The 17,730-nt window shown below is 39.7% G+C and overlaps 1 protein-coding gene across 1 annotated transcript in view; it reads right to left on the bottom strand.

Annotated features, from left to right (window-relative positions):
- LOC137049057 (uncharacterized) overlaps positions 1-11,302 on the bottom strand; it is a 109,442-nt gene extending 98,140 nt beyond the window's left edge. Inside the window, exons 1-2 of the mRNA XM_067427450.1 lie at positions 11,232-11,302; positions 10,244-10,347 (exon numbers count right to left, since the gene is read on the bottom strand). The gene's annotated coding sequence lies outside the window, so the exon portion shown is untranslated. The remainder of the gene's footprint in view (positions 1-10,243; positions 10,348-11,231) is intronic.
- Positions 11,303-17,730: the final 6,428 nt, after the last annotated feature.

The raw sequence follows: 17,730 nt of genomic DNA, 5'->3' as shown, positions 1-17,730 counted from the left end.
CCTCCTCAGTGTGTGTGTGCCTACAACTGTCCTACCTCACATCACCAGCAATCTTTGGAGGAGTTTACTCGACTTTGCAAATCTGTCTATGACTCCATCGTTGTCTTAAGTCATTAGGATCTCTTTCTCTGTGCACATTATCATGAATGCCTCAAGACACTCCTGTGTCAGGGTGCTCCTCAGTCTGTTCTTTACAAACTTGAGAGTAGAAAAGGTCCTCTCACAGGCCACTTGACTGAAAGAGAGTGTAAGCAAGAACTTGTAGGCCAGTCCAATGACGTGATAGGCATCAGTGAAGAGGTTGTATTTGGAGAGGATATGATAAACACAAATTGCACAGTCTTTAAAGGAGGTACAGCTGGGGTTATTCAGTTCCATGTCTTCTCCATCTTTAGTCTCTCCTGCAGCCCGGACAGTGTATGACTCTAAATGTGGCAACTTAAGTCTCTCCCACTGGTTGGCCAGACTGCAGAGCTCGGCATTGAGCCTTCCAGATGTTGCTCTTTCATCGAACCTAAGGAGGCATTTACTGAGGTGTTTGAGTGATTCAGATGGAAGCCACCTATCTCTTAGTGTACTAAAATTCCTTGGGTCGAGGCATGCAAAATCATCATAAAGAGCTCCATTTGCAGAATAGCGAGTCTGAATGCTCTGAGTCACTGTGTCCAAAATGACATTGTGCACATTGATCCTGTACTGATCCTCTGTATTCAACGAATGTTCTTCCTGTGCTACTTCACCTGGCATGGACTTCTTTCTGGGGGTTTTTTCAGGTAGAGCCCCCTGAACCACTTCTTTAGATCCATTCTCCTCCAGCTCCTTGTTAGCCCATTCAACAAAGATATTTGCAGCTTTTGTGACACCATCCATGTCCCTGTTGCAGGATTTTAGGATGTCTTGGGCCCCCATAACTAGTCGATGAGCAGTGATTAGGTCCATGCCACTGGTCTGGAGGTATCTGGAGAGTGGTGAGGTAATCTCAAAGATTCTCAAGAATAGCTGTGCTGTCAGCACTGTCTCATGCTTCAGTAGGGCCTCCATGTATCCCTTAGCTCTTGCTCTGACATGTGCTTTGATTGACATATCTTCCACTATCCTTTTCAGTGTTAAGATTAAATCAACATACAAAGCATTGTCAGGGTTACCAAAACAGCCAAATATCTTGCTTAGGGCCTGGTCCTTGGCCCACCATCTTGTCTCCCCTATAGGAGACAGCCGTCTGTGTCACTTGTCATCACTCACTTCCTCCCACATTTTCATACGCTTGTATGAGTCCTTGATAAATACAGCAACATCGTTTACTATGGAGAAAAGGGATGCATTTTCTATCACAGCACTCGTGGTGTCACCCAGAACAAGATTAAGCACATGTGCATAGCACCAGATGTGCACTTGGTTAGGAGACTCTGATGCCAGTAAAGCAGAGAACCCCTTGTATTGGCCTTGCATTTTTGTGGCTCCATCGGTTGAGTTGCCAACACAATATCCACCATTGCTCAATATCCACCTTTGCTAGAGTTTTTTTAAGTAGCTCCACAAAATACTCTCCAGTTGATGACTCACAATCAACCACACCTATGAGCTTCTCATGGACCACATCAGTCACATATCTGAGGATAACAGCACATTGATCTGTGGAGGTAACATCTTGCGTGGTGTCAATCTGCAGAGAAAACATTCCTGCTTGCCTTACTTCCCTTGAAATGCTTACTTTGATTAAGTGGCTGATTACATCAATCACTTTGTTGAAGGATGTTTTAGAGAGCAGTGTAACGAAAGATCCTCTGCCTTTAACCTCTGTCTTATTTAGGCTTTGGCTTTTTTGCACACATTAATTTACATGTTCTTGCAGAGAGACATCAAATTTGCTCAGCAGAATTCTCATTTCCAAGAAGTTTCCATGATCAACAGCAATGTTGTCCCATGTGTATGCAGCTTCAAATTTGGTGCCTCTATAGCTAAGACCACACTTTCCAATGACTTTTATCACTTCAATGACATGGTCCATGACTTGGCGTTTCTTTCTGACTTGGTCACGGTGAAGAGACACTTGTTTTCCACTTAGTAAGCTTACTATGTCTGCTTGACTGGCCATCATAAAATATGCTTCTGCACTGTCTCTGTGAAAGAAACTTGGTTTCTTTCGTGCTCTTCTATTCTCTGATGTACATGCTTCCAGGCTGTCATTCCCCCCTTAATAAACGCACTTTCACTTGCAGATGGCTTTGCATATGCCAAACATACTGTGCAGTACAGTGAGTGTTCTTTCTTACAGTATGTGAGCCACTTTCTCATAATCTTTAGTATGATAAATAGTCGTGACTTTTCTGGTGGGTTGTTGAGGGTGGTAAGAAAAAAAATAATTTTTTGGAGGCCGGACGTGTATAAAAATCAAAGCCCTCATCTTCAGCTCTGTTTAGGTCTATCCCTGGTGCATCTTCACCTGTGTTGGACCCTGCCTCTGTCTGTACTGGTTGTACTGCATGAGAAGAACGTGACGTCACTATGTGAAGTTTTTATTAACAAAATTTCGGGAGGAGCACGTGCAGATAATTAAACCTGACTAAACACAAGCGGAGCACGCTCATATAATTAAACCTAATTAAACACAAGTGGAGCACATCAAGCTAATCAACGATAAGAGGGGTGTATAAATGCAGCTGATTTACCTTCTTTCGTTGACCATTTTCATTTTAGCATCCCTCCACCACCCCATCTCCTCACTTGATTCTAAAGGGGGGGGTACTCTGGGTTCGGGCCAAATTCCGAGCCCAGCGCCCTCCCCCGGACAGCACGCCAAATACGCATAATCTTTACTCTATTTAATTTGATGTAAGTGTGAACTAGTGAAATCTTATTCTTTTTATGCATAATATTATTGTATACCCAGTCCTACACACAGCCCCTGTACCTGTCAGTTTTTGTTCTGCTTCCATTCTCCTTCTGCTCTGCTTTCTCCTGCTGCTTTCCTTCCTCATGCTCCTCCTCCTTCTGCTCTGCTTTCTCCTGCTGCTCCTCCTTCTCTCCCTCCTCATCAATATGACTGCAGGGGTCATAATCAAACTGTCCCTCTCCATCACTGACCTTAACAGCTAATATACATACATAGACTCCTTACAGACATTCCTTGCTTATAGTTTATGTAGCCCCACCCCTTTTCAGCGCTGCACTGCATTGCCATGGACATGCAGGATTCTAACCATAGAGACATTGTGGTGAACAAATTAGTCCTACTGAAGAGATGAGTCCGAGCTTAGGACCCAAGCAATAGGATTGGTTCAAAGAACGTTTTATGTGTAATCGCTTTAGTGCCTGGTTACAAATCATACAAAATCAATTATTATAGAAGACATTTGTACTACGTTATAACGAGTCATTCATGTATTTTAACTTATACGTTTCAGAAACTTATATTTAACTGAAGCTATAGACTGTGAAATTAAATATTTCTCATTGTTAGTCTGTTTTTTAGTCAGCTTAGATAGTAGCATAGCATAAAGCTAAAGTGATCCTATGATCGTGCTAGCGGAGCTTTATCTGAGCTTCTACTGCCCTGATACTGGCTTACCGTATTCACAGCAATTCGTAATGTAATTTTAATTGTCATTATTTTTTTATCGTAATAATCAGAAAAATATGTTACAATTACACTTTTTTCAAATACAAAGAACCATAAAATAATATTTGTGTATATTACAATTTCTCTTATTAACAGTTTAGACAGCTCCTGTTAGTTACAAGTTATGGCAAGAACAGATTTAGATCAGGCATGCTAATGGGGTCCTAAGCTCCAACTCATCTCTTCACTCAATTGTTCACCACGCCGGAATGGACTGTTTTCTTAGCAGTATCAATACAATCGTTTTTAAATCAATAAACTCCTTTTCAAATCAATATTTTGTGTCATTTATCACTAAGGCAGGCGGCGACAGACTGGATGCGTGGCATGTCCGTTTTTATTTCAGCTCCCATGTTAACAGGTTAGAGCTGCGTGACAGGGCGGGGCCTGACCGCGGAAAACGCGTGCATGCTAGAAATAGAACAGACCTCTATTTTTTATGTGACACAAGTAGGGCTGGGCGATAAAACGATAACGATAATTATCACGATATAATATTCCTCGATAAAACGATAAGAACAGTTTGATAGATCCTCGATATAATGCTTACGCGCTATGTGTAATGCTGCGCATGCGTATTGCAGACCAGGCTTCTGGGTGCTGCACGCGCTGCTGTTTACAGTCAGTGGCTGACAGGCTGGGAGGATCGGAGTGAAGTGGAGCCATAAAAATGAGCAATAGTGAAGAAAATGCAGCGCTCACAACCAGCTCGGAGGACACAGATATCGTTGACAAGTTAGTTCGCTCAACTTCAGTGGTTTGGAGATATTTTGGCGATCCCATCCGACATAAAACAGAGCGACGTGCGTGGGCTGCTTATCATAGGTTCACTACGTGGAATTTATTATATTATCGTGCTTCTTCGAAGTAACATTAAGCCAACACAGCGGTAAATCTATAAACTACATTCACACACAGCAGGCTTATTACCTTGTTAGTTGTAGTGGGTGACTTGCAAGCTAACGCTACCAAACTATAATCACTAAAACATCGGACTTGTACATTGCTATCATAATTGTTTGTCTTTGGTGATGTATTATTGGCTCAGCATCGCCTGTATCAAACGAGAAATAATATCATCCGATGTTTAAAATGAATAAAATAGACTAGACAGAGCTCTGGAGATCTGCAAATACTGACCTTTGCTCTCTCTCCCTCATCTCCCGACCGGCCCACTGTCGGTGAGGTGTGTGTGTGTGTGTCGGCGTCGGTGCGATGGGCGTGTGTGTGTGTGTGTGTGAGTGAGAGAGCGATGCATGGTGGACCAATCCACTGTGATGCAAGAGAGGGAGGACTCAAAATGTTTCTTAACTTAAAACGCTTTTCTTTTTTGCCTGTTTGCATTTTTAGTGTTTTACTACTTACACAATTAAGTGATGATGTTATTGATATACAGTGTTGAGTAAAAAAAAAATGCTTACCACAATTAATATTTTAATAAATAAATCTACCTCAGTTTTAATAAATTGTTCACCTGTCGGGAAGTGTTTATCATGTTTTGACAATAAAGGATAGTTTAAACTGTCACAGTTAACTGTCTGCTTTCTACATATTTCATTCATGAGCAAAAATATGCCTTTACATTTTAAAGAAATAAAAATGTTACATTTATTGTGTTATTTATCGATATCGACTGATATGGAAAATTATATCGCCATATCGCCCAGCCCTATACACAAGTGTATTGGAAGCGTTTCCAAGCAAAATAGAATAGGAAAAGATGTTTGTCATTTTGACACAAATAAATATTAATATATTACATTTTGATGTTTGAAAGTCTCTAGGTTGACATAAATGCAGATATAAATGTAATTTAAACAGATATATCACCAGAGGCTTATCATGACACCTAGCAGCAGCGCCGCGTCAGACACGTTTCTGGTGTGCAAATGTGGTACGCAAATGCCACGCAGCTGACACTCAACAGAAACATCACGCACAGGCAGTGTGTCAGCGTGTCGCCGCTGCTCGCCGGCCTAATCGTGCACCTATCCTGTCCATGCTGCTGGGTCCTTCCTCATCTGCACCTCCTGCCACAGCACCCTTTTCAGTGCAGAAAAGGTCCGTTAATTAGGCATATTTAGCTGCCTCTTGTGCCAACATTTTTTTCTTTTTCATTCTTATTTTTTCGGCACCACCCATTTCTTTCTCTTCTTTTCTTCTTTTCGCCATTTTTACCGCCTGTCTCCTGTTGCTGAGCATTCACACATATCCAAACCTAACCAAGTAAACTCCTTTGAGCCAATCGGATGTCAGGAAATACGAGGATCAGTCCAAGTTGGAAGATTGGAAGTATTGGTTTGGCCCGGTCTGAAACACACACACACTGACACACAGCTGCGGTCCGCTGCAGCTGAGCAGCCGGCCACAGGCCGATACGGTAATGTTACGTATCATATATATATATATATATACACACTCTAAAAACTCCAATTAATAAAATGTTGGAAGAGCAAAAAAATATATGTTGAACTAATTTTCTTACTTGTGCTTAGTTAAGACTAATTATATTAAGTCTGCAGAAATATATTTGAAAAACATTAAATTAATTGATATATTCAAATCCAGTTAACATTTAGAATTGCAAATGTTGACTGGACTAAAAAACGCGAATCCAGTCAACATTTTATAAAAGTAGGCTTTGGCCAACACAATATTTACACACAATATTTTACTATGGTAAATAGATTATTGTTTGTGCTGTTGAAATGAGCTGTTAAAATAGCCTATATCAGAACAATATTTGTGAAATTAGATGTATTTTCCATGTTTTGTTTATGATGGTATCTGCATTATAATGAGAAAATGGATCCTACAACACTTACATATTACATATTTAATATACATATATAATTCATGAACATGTAGTTAATTGTGGCATTTAATCTGCCTAATTTTAATGAATACTGTAGTAGGTTGTGGGAGTGGCTATGGTTAACGTATAAGCTACTCGTAATTAAATGAATGTGCACAGGTGATGCGGGTGAACCCTGATTATTTATGGAATGGGTGCGGGACGCTCGAGAGAGACGGTGTGAATTGCTTGTGCGAGGAGCTCTCATTTGTGGGGAATGCTAGACGGCCGCTCGGGACAAATAGTGTCTCCGGCGGTGAAGATAGTCAGTTAGTGGGGGGCAAATGCAATAGAGAGTTAGGGGTTCAAGCGCTGGATAGGAGAGCTCTTTAAAGGCACAGAATGAACTGTTAAGTGATCTGACCCGCACCCGGACTGTGGAGGATGCTGAACCGGAGAGAATAATTTAAGCCTACTGTGATGCAATCGACAAGGGGAACCCCCGAGTGACTTCCCTGCTGACGTGATCCCGTCCCTTACGACTGCACCCATAACAAGGGGGGTAACGTGTTTTATAAAGTGTTTTGTTTTAACTAATAATAAAGTAATTGATTGTAAACTGCCATCCTGGTGTAATGTTCTCTGCCTCCATTATATCCGGTTGTTACAATACGTACAAGAGCTTGTTTGACTACGCGGAAGGATCTGTATTGCTTGTTAGATTTCGCGGAAGGATACAGATCAAAGGACTTCGCGAGGTTCACCAGAAAGGCAGCAGCAGCTATTTTGAGGATGCAGTTCACGCGTCAGGTAAGTGTTAATGATTAAATTGACAAGACAAATATGTCGAACATATTAGGCTTGTGTGGATATTTAACGTTAGACGTGAAGTAAGAAGTACATTAGAAGTAAATATATCCAAGGGAAATAGGGATTATTTAGGCTTAAGTGATGCTACGTCAAGTTCACTCGTCATCGAATAAATGATTTACGTTACGTTAATGTGGTCTTTAACCATGTTTAAGTAATAATACATAATTTTGTTTTAAACTATAATACTATATAATGTATTTTAGATTTAATCTCAGCGTGTTGTGTGCTATTTTTGTGTCAGACAAACTTTCTCTCATTAGCTATAGGCCAAGGTGCCATGGTGATGATTTTTATACGTGCAAATTTACTGAAACTTGTCAAACACCATGGCGCTCATTTCATCGTCCTCTCAAGTGAGACGAATTCTAAACTTTAGTTTAGTCACACATGGAAGTAAATTCTTAATATTGATAAAATGTATAAAGAATATATATTTTTTTTACTATAATTAATTTCTCTTTCTTTCTCCAACAGGGTGTGACCAAGATATCCATTAATGCTTTGTCGTTGCAAAGTTTCTCATCCAAGCCAGTCAGTTCTTCTTAAAGGGATAGTTAACCCAAAAATGAAAATTCTGTCATTTACCCTCATGTTGTTCCAAACCTGTATGAGTTTCTTTGTTCTGCTGAACACAAAATAAGATATTTGGAAGAATGTTTGTAACCAAGCAGATGGAGCAACCAATCACTACCATAGTGGGGGGGGAAATACTATGGTAATGGTTGCTCTATCTGCTTTGTTACAAACATTCTTCCAAATATCTTATTTTGTGTTCAGCAGAACAAAGAAAATTATACAGTATTTGAACAACATGAGGGCGACTAAATGGGTGAACTATCCCTTTTTCAGCTGAAACCCTGACAAGTAGCAAGAATGCTCCACTGTATCTACTTTGACTGTGTGTGTTTTCAAAACTAAAGGTGCATTAAAGACATTATAGAAAAGTGACACAGGCTTTGGTCATTTTTTTATTATTTAAAGAAATTTGAAATGAATTCTTATGAAAATGTATTGTTTGTATGCCAAATGTTATAAATGCAGATGATACAATGTGCTTTAATTTGTTTTTATCCTCACTATAACATGTAACTAGTTCACCTGCAATTTCTAGTAACAGTTAAAACCATTTTAAAATGAAACCCCTAATTAAAACGTTTTAGTTGAATTAATTATAAAAACAGGTTGAGTAAACGTACATTTTAAAGTTGAAGTCAAGTTTGAGCCAACTAAAAATTATTAATTCAATTAACTTGAAAAATAATTGAGCAAACATACATTTTAATGTTGAAGTCAAGTTTGAGCCAATTAAAAAATATTAATTCAGGTAACAATTTCTAGAACGAAATTGAGTTAACGTAAAAAATCTGTGGAACTAGTTACTAAATAATTCGTTGAAAACACTAGAAATTTTTTACAGTGTGTGTGTGTATATAAATAAAAACGTTTTGCCCAGCGGCCGGTTCGGCCTGAAATGGACCGGCCGTTCGGGATTGTTCCCGGTATTCCCGATTGCCAATCCGCCCCTGAACGCACATCAAAAAAAGGAATTCTTTCACAATTTAAGATAGCCCGTCGTGAAGGGAGGTGATGCATTTTGGTAGCCCGACTGGAAAACGCATTAGCCCCGGGACGTCGGGCAGGCGATTTTGCGAGCCCTGCAGTACACACATTATGAAAACACAAACTTTTATTTTGGATACGATTAATCACGATTAATTTTTCCCCAGGACTAATATATATATATATATATATATATATATATATATACATATACAATATAGTATTTTTTTGTTGTTGTTGCTGAATGAAAGATTGCACGTGCAGTGGGGAAAATTGTGAGAACAATGACGCTACTCTGTGTGCGCAAACATGTTAAGAGGCGCATGGATTTACAAAGATATTTCAGTTCTGCTTATCCAAAAAAATAAAGGTCAGGATAGAAATTCATAGAAATTTCAGCTCAGTTAGAACCAAATACATGTGTTTTTGTTTTTAATTGATATTTCAACTCCTATCCGATTTTCTACATACATTTTATTTTAATTTTTATTCGGGCTGGTTAAATTATTTTCAGGCTGCCAAAATCTCAAGGGTGTCTGCCCGAAGGGCTACCAGGAATTTCAAAATTTTGCGAGCCCTGGCCTACCTGACGTTCTGACGTTGATATTTCGTTCTGTAACTGGAAAAGAAGGGAAGCTCGCCTCATGTGTAGCCTACATGAGCCGCATGATGAGGCGCTCAGTCACGCTTTAGTAAAGAGCGTGACATTTAGCCTACTGTTTGAATTTTGATACAAATTTAACAGTAAGTGGTGTTATGACAAAATCGGTTTATTTATATCTCAGTCATGCCCCCATCTTTCTGCAAAATGCTTACTGATTACTTTAACTGTAAAAAGGGGAGTCTTTTGAAAGCATGAAATGAATGAAAAGAAGGCTATATGTATTATTTTAATTTAAAATTAAATTATTCATATTTATTTAACCAGGGAGTTTTTTTTTTAATGTCAAAAGCACTTTGTTCCTACATGAACTGACTACCTCTATGCACTTCAATAAAAAAAAGACTATGATATTTGGCATATTTGTTTTTGCCGTTTTTAGGGGGTTATTTTCCCTGTAAAGATAGAGATATATATCGTATATCGAGATATAGCAAAATATATCGAGATTAAGTTAAGAGAATAACAGTTTAATATGAAAAAGCGGTAGAGTATCCCTTTAAGCATATGCGTTCAACAATATTACATGTCTTAATTTACATTGTAAAGAATATTTATATCTGAAGATGTATTGCCAACACAAGGCACATCAATCTTTATTCAGACTGATCCCCACATATCAAAGTGCTTCTTAATAGTAGCCTTTAAAAATGTAAAATTAATGCATAAAAATGTATGAACTTTCTTAGCAAATAGTTAAATATGATTAAAATCATGCATTTCTCCTTCTGCTTACCTGAACATGAGAAGAAATTCTGGAACAGAAGCATTCACAGAGGAATCTCACCCACAGCACTCATTCAAGCTGAGCAGAACTAAATATCCACCAATGTGTCTGTCCTGTGTGTATGATGTGAACATGTTGAAATGTAATGAGTGAACGCTGTGAGGCGCTATTGCGTCACCATCTGCATTATAGACTCTGAATACACATGTTCAGTTCTCGCTCTCCAACGTCATCAATACATTACAGTGGCATTTATTATTATGAATTATATTGAATTATTAAATCATAAAGCAACTGTTGTAAATCGAATCTTTACCGTTGTCGTGAAAGAATGTCCTAGAAGTTTTAGCCCCTCGCGATCAATCACACAAACCAGTAATTAGCCTAATATGAGCCGATTATTTGAAAGAACAGTTAAAAAAATCCTAAACTCAGGAGTTACCGGATTGTACGGAGCTGAATCGCTGAACTGAACGCTAAACGGCACTTTCTGGAGAGAAACAAAAACAAAACCGAAACCAAAACCAAGACTAAATAAAAAATAAAAAAAAGTGACTCAAGCCGTTCATAACAGTTAAAGTTTGTGAGTGCTAGAATACTTTGTGTTTTAGTTTGATTCATTCGTTTCAAAGTAGGCTATTCTTAAGGCTCTAATTGGTGATAAAGAAATAATGGGGTTTAGCCATGCGACGCGATTAATAACAATACACGATATGCTTTCAGAACATACAATTTGGCAATACATGACAAGCATATACGCAGAAATAAATTAAACGATCATTCATGAATAAAACATAAGATGCGATCCATGTAAGTTAGGCTAAGCCATGTGCTGATTAGCTACTACTAAACTCGGAAGAGTTTGTGAAGTGATCTTTGATCAGACTGGCTTTACTTCTGATATGAAATGGAACGAATAATCAATTCCAGCGACATGTGGTCCATTAAAAAATGTCAAACGAAGCTATGTTAACAATTTGGACTGGAGATAAATTACCTGCCATGCATCTACGGCAACTTCCGACTGTACAGGAAACTCGAGTGTATGCGTTGCTTCCTCTCCAGAACCAGACCGTTGTGTCTATTGTCTCTAGATGTCCCCATAGCCATACTATATTATATGCACATTTTTTAATGGGAAATCACATAATATATTCGGACTTTCTCACTGAATTCCTCAATCAGTTACTCACAGTATTATTAATTATATTAGCTCTCAGGAAACCGCTGTATTACCAATACATTTACCTGAATTATAAATATAAATTTTCTGTGGCAAATGCTGATATAATAGCAGGACATTTAATTATTATGAGCAGGCCCATGGACCTTTTCCTTATATATTTTAAGATAATCTGAGAATGGCTTTATATGATAATGTTAAACTGAACTATGCGTAGGCCTACCTAGTAGAGTGAAGAGTACATGTTCAGAATGACACACCGTTGCCCAAACAGTGATTTTTTACATACATCAATTTACTTATGGGTCACCTCTTTTTCCTGGAATAGAGCTTTGTAGACAAATTAATAATGAATATGTACACAGAAACTAGGATTAAGTCAACACAAGGGGAGTGGACAATGAGAAACCACCAAAAACAGTAACTGGAAATATAATAAAAAGGAAAACTTTTTTATTTCTTGATAAAAAGAAAAGTTTTATCAGGGTTTTATCGTTAATTTTGAGGGAGCTGTACTTTACTTGAGTATCATTTTTGGGGAGTATTCATGAAATACATTTGAGAGGCAAATATTGTACTCTTTACTCCACTACATTTCTATCCATAACCGTAAGTACCCATTACTACTTCTAAATAAAAAATAAACAAAAGGAAAAAAGAAAATCTCGGAAACCCTCAATTTGTTGTTTCCCTCTCAAACGTGTTTGGATTGCTGTTAGGCTGTCCCTGCACAATCACCTTCAGCTTTCCACCAAAGTCAACTCCATGATCAGATTTAGGGTGCGTTCACACTTGTAGTTCGGTTAGTTTGGTTCGTTTGGTCAGGACCAAAAAACAAAAACAAAACATAATAGTCCTGGTCCGCTTAGCGTTCACACAGGCATTTTTAACAGCGAACCTAAAGTTACCGAACCAAAGGCATAGGGAGACGGTAACAACCTGATTGGTCGGCTTATATGACGTAGGAGCTCGCTTACCGAACATTCAAAACAATGCTGTGTGCGGATTACACGCGCGGGCATTTTATGCGTGTACATATGGCATTATTTTTTACCAGAGAACTCATGAAGAGCTCATGAAATGTTCAAAACATTCAAAACAACGCTGTGTGCTGGATTAAACGCGATCATGCGTGTAGCCTACATATTGCATTATTTTTTACCAGAGAACTCATGAAGAGCTCATGAAATGTTCAAAACATTCAAAACAACGCTGTGTGCTGGATTAAACGCGATCATTTTATGCGTGTACATGTGGCATTATTTTTACCCGCTGAGAATGAAGAGCTCATAAAATGTTCAAAACATTCAAAACAGCAGCAGGATTTACTCCGTTGTGTAGAAAAGAGACGGCCGTTCTGTCGTCTGTACCTGCTAATAATGGGCAACACAGGAACTTTGATGAGAAGAGCCAGGTATGCTTTTTGAGTGTTTTTTCTAGCATTTTCGAAACATGCTCGTCTGACCAAATATTGATTAGGCACTTCGTCGTTCCTCCACGGTTGCCCTCTAAAATGAAAGTTATTCATTTTGGATACACCGATCTTTCCGCATCGTTAAATCAGCTGACTATGCGTTGCATCTTGTGACATTATATGTCTGGTTTTTGGTCCGGTTACATGTCTTTGTTCCGTTTTGCGTTCATATATCAATCGAACCGCACCAGAGTTCGTTTGGAAGCGGACCGAGACCCATCTTTTTAGCGGTCTCGGTCCGCTTGTTTGGTGCGCACAGGGTTCGGACGGCAGCGTTCACATATGTTCAAATAAACCGCACTAACCGAGCAACCGCACCAGGGTTCGTTTTAATCGAACCAAACATGACAAGTGTGAATGCACCCTTAGGGTGCTTTCACATCTCTAGTTCGGTTCATTTGGTCCGAACCAAGGGCAAACAATTATACATTGTTGCATTTTTCAGATTTTTTGGTTCCTTTTCACACCACACTGATTGCTTTGGTCCGAACCAGTTGAAACGAACCAAAACGCAGGCATGTGACAACATCCACATCACTCATTGGCCATGGCGTATTTCCTAAACTGCTTTTCAATTGGTCAGAATTTACATGTGGGAAAATTCCAACAGGAGAGGCAAAGCCAGCAAAATATAATAACACTATGGAGAGACGACTACGCGGGCCAGTTTTGTCCCTGGCCATAATCTACTACACGGTGTGTATTTACCACAGTATGCAAACAAAACATTTCTATAATGAAGCACGGATGCGACATGAAAACAATGTTGTAATGCACTGCAGACGGCGAGCGTGCATCGCTCGTCACTTCAAGAGGAGGCGTGCATTAATTATTAACTCTTGACATGCTTCCATCTTCCGAAAATATTGCCAACGATCTATCAGGTAATAATATCATGCACACAATGTCAGCGCAGCCGACTACGGCAGCTGGTTCAGTCCAAAAATGATCAGTACTTTTGCAGTTGGTTCTGTTCGAGGTCGGATCACGTTCTCACCACAAACAAACCGTTCCAGAGTTTGTTTGAAAGGGTACCGAGACCACCTCTTCAAGGAGGTCTCGGTACGCTTGTTTGGTCCGCTTTTGGTGCGCATCCGAGTGCGATTGCTGCTTTCAGACCTGACCAAACGAACCGCACCAAAGAGGGAAACGAACTCTAGTACGATTCAACCGAACTAAATGAGGCAGGTGTGAAAGCACCCTTAGATAAGAGATGAAACCATGGATGAAGATGCATCAGGTCCATCCGGGAATGTGCCAACCCATGATTTTCTTGAGTATGCTGCGTTTTTAACACAGTCAGGTTCAAATTTGGCTGCAAAACATCCATTAAAACTCTAGCAGAGGTTTGTCAGAGCGTTGCCATTGTGCTATTGCCTTGTGGTCAAGTGAAAAATGTTAAATAAAGCAAGATGGTAAAAAGATGAAAATGACTTGATTTCACTTTCAATTCCTTTTACATTCTCCAAGGTTTTTCATTACATTTTTCATAACTCCATGTAGGACGTTTCTATACATAAATGTAAGTAATGTGGCAGAAGTAATGCAATATTTAGAAAATGTACTCTTGTAGGCTACTCTTGATACTCAAGTACTTTTAAAAATAAGTACTTTAGTACTTTTACCTAAGTAGACATCTGACTGTAGTACTTTTACTTGTACTTGAGTAAAATTTAGCAAGTGGTATCGGTGCTTTTCCTCAAGTAATGAAGCTGTGTACTCTGTCTGCTTCTGGGCCCAGGACATACACTGCTCGGAGCAACGCTAAATGCTCGGTGGCCCATATCAGGAGAAGCGTCCGTGAGTGGCAACAGAGGAAGAGAGCGAGTACCTCCATGTCTGTTTATATACAACAATACTATCGTGTTGTCCATTCTGACTAAAACGTCTGCCCTGTAAGTGCTGAGTAAAATGCTGTAATGCCAAAAGGACCACCTGTAACTCCAGATAATGATATCAGAGTTTGAATACAAAACGGCATTATAGTCACTCATCTGTTTAAATGCTGCGCAACATTCAGACCAGTGCTCAGTGCCCATCTCTGAAATGTACGCATAAAGAGGAGACAAAGCCGGACGACTGCTATCATTGAGGCCATGAGCGCCAGCAGTACCAACACTTTACGAAAACACACTCGAATGCCCCGCCGAAAGACGCCGAAAAATGTTCGACCCTTCATACTGGCAGCATAGCTGTATTCTGTACTGAATCTATCTCTAAACACTGAGATATGAAATCCATTGACACGGAACCAAGAGGCTTTTTTTGAGATTTATTAAAAACCTCCGAGCTTGTAGAAGGGAAACAAGCACCTGTGTTTGTAACACTGCATGTTCCCTGCTGTCTGCGGCCAGGAGCAGGTTGTCCAAAAAGGCGAACACTCATGCCCTTATGACGCAGTGGAGCCATCGGCACTTCTGAACATTTTGTGCATATGCAAGACGTGTGCGAGGTACAGTCCGAACGGCAGGACCCGGAATTTGTGTGCAGTCCCCTCAAAATAAAACCTCAGAAACGTTTTTATTTTCCCGGTGGATTGCGGCAAGATGCTTTGGCCAAAACCACTGATGCAATCCCAAGGATGCAGAGCGCAGAACAGGTGACATAGTGCAAGCATTTTTGATCTTGACACATTAACCACTCTAAGTTGTGTGTTCAACTGCTGCAAATGTTTTTGTTTGTTTTTTAGGAGGAGGAATTAATGTTGAAATACCTTTTCCTCCATCTTTCCTTGTGGCAAAACTCCAACTGCCATTTTGCTGAGGAAAGCACGGATTTCCCCTCTCAGTACTGGGGAAGTCCTCTTGACCAACAAAGTTGCGATTACTCCACCGAAACAGAGGGGGGTGCAAGAGAACCCGCAGCCGACAGCCCCACTGGAATCATGCGAAGAAGCCAACGTTAGTGTTAGTGCGCGCACACACCACCGATCGACTTCGAGTCGGACAGCATGGATTTCCAGGCACCACTTGTGGAACCCTGCTGCAAATTGCATGACACTGCATTTTCCTTTTCTGTTGGTACATAGCAAGAGGTTAGCGGTTCCAGTGCATTCTGATTGTTTTGACAAATCAAAGCATGTAGTCTTGTATGCTCAACATACTTACAACTCAACACGCTATTTCACAGGGTTACTTCTACCCAGTCTGGATAGATCGGCACCTCTGATTTTACTGAAGTGAAAAAAGAAACTACAAGCTTCTCTGTATCCAGGGCCGGCCCAAGGCATAAGCGAACTAAACGGTTGCTTAGGGCCCCCTTGGCCACCAGGGGGCCCCCAAGAGCACTTGAAATAACTTCCTGCTGCCGCTGTATGTTAGCCTAGAAATCTAGACGCACCTTAGCAGCAGCAAGTTTAATCTGCCCGCAAGTGTCGTCTAGCAACTCTCAATACCCTTCTGAGCTATATTCGCCTAACTCTTGCCGGGCCAATCACATCGTGTAGAGTCGGTGGGCGGGGCCATAATGACGACGGCCGAGTTGCGTTTGCGTGCTTCTAGTAAACACAGAAACTGGCAAACGGCGGTCTTTCGAATCAGCTTTGACCGCGAGTCTGGAAGACTTGGAGTTAAGCTTTTCTCTGAGAAAAGAACAAAGAACGGCACTGAAGTCATTCTTAAAAAGGGAAGACGTGTTCAGAGTTTTGCCGACCGGATACGGCGAATGTTTAATCTATCAACAAGCTCTGTTTCACCTTCGTTGCTCTGGTGGTAGCGCTATCCTATCGCGTGCAGAGGGAGTTTGAAAGACAACCGTTTATCCTGCCCCGTCAATGGTGAGTTTCCAGACCAAACATCTTGATGTGGGTCTGGCTTGTCAGGCTAGCTGTATGTTCCTTTATGTTTGAAATCACCTTTATGGCCTTAAAACAATTACTAAATAAACTGCAAAATGTTACGTTTTCTAATATATGCACGGATTGATTCTGACAGCGCTGCACGAGCTCGCGGTGCCATCGGCTGGACTGAAGCTTGTTCGTCAGGGTTCAAAGTCCACAGTGCGAGAAAAAAATTGGCGCTGAAACGGCGCTACTCGTCAGTTGCCTGGTAACCTTTTTAATGAATGGATGGATTTGAGAATGCGCTTTGGTTTAGTGCAAATATCTTATTTGACATGCTGTATGTTTTGGACGGAGTAGGCTACCGCATAGCTTCCAGTTTCAGTAAATGCTTCTCTGCAAGTGCTATAATCGAGTCGCTCAAAATTATCTTCTTTTTTTGGGGGGGGAATGCAAATTCGTTCTTCCCAAAAAGCCTTCCCAAATTTGTAACGAGAATCATTTATGAATATGCTGTTGTCAACAGAAGTACTGATGTCTTTCTGCGTGAATTTCCGCCAAAATAAAAGCTCTGCTTAATGTTTGAAAGAAATCCACTATTTCTTGTTTTAAAAGTCTCTGCTCACCAAAGGCTGCATTTATTTGATCAAATCTACAGTTAAAACAGTTAAATTGTGAAATATTATTGCAATTTAAAATAGCTGCTTTCTATTATATATATATATATATATATATATATATATATATATATATATATATATATATATATATATATATATATATGATATTCATATATGATATGAATATCAAGTAAATTGTAATGCATTCCTGTGATCAAAGTTGAATTTTCAACATCATTACACCAGTCTTCACTGTCACATGATGCTTCACAGATTATTCTCATGATGATTTGCTGCTCAAGAAACATTTATTTTTTATTATCATGTTGAAAACAGTTGTGTAAACATCTTTTTTAGGATTCTTTGAAAGCTTTCTATTTTAGATAAATCCTGTTCTTTTGAACTTTCTATTCAGAAAGTTCAAAAGAGTCCTGGGGTAAC

Source organism: Pseudorasbora parva, chromosome 2 (assembly GCF_024679245.1).
Source record: "Pseudorasbora parva isolate DD20220531a chromosome 2, ASM2467924v1, whole genome shotgun sequence".
NCBI classification, from domain to species: Eukaryota; Metazoa; Chordata; class Actinopteri; order Cypriniformes; family Gobionidae; genus Pseudorasbora; species Pseudorasbora parva.
This window is presented reverse-complemented; position numbering and strand designations above follow the sequence as displayed.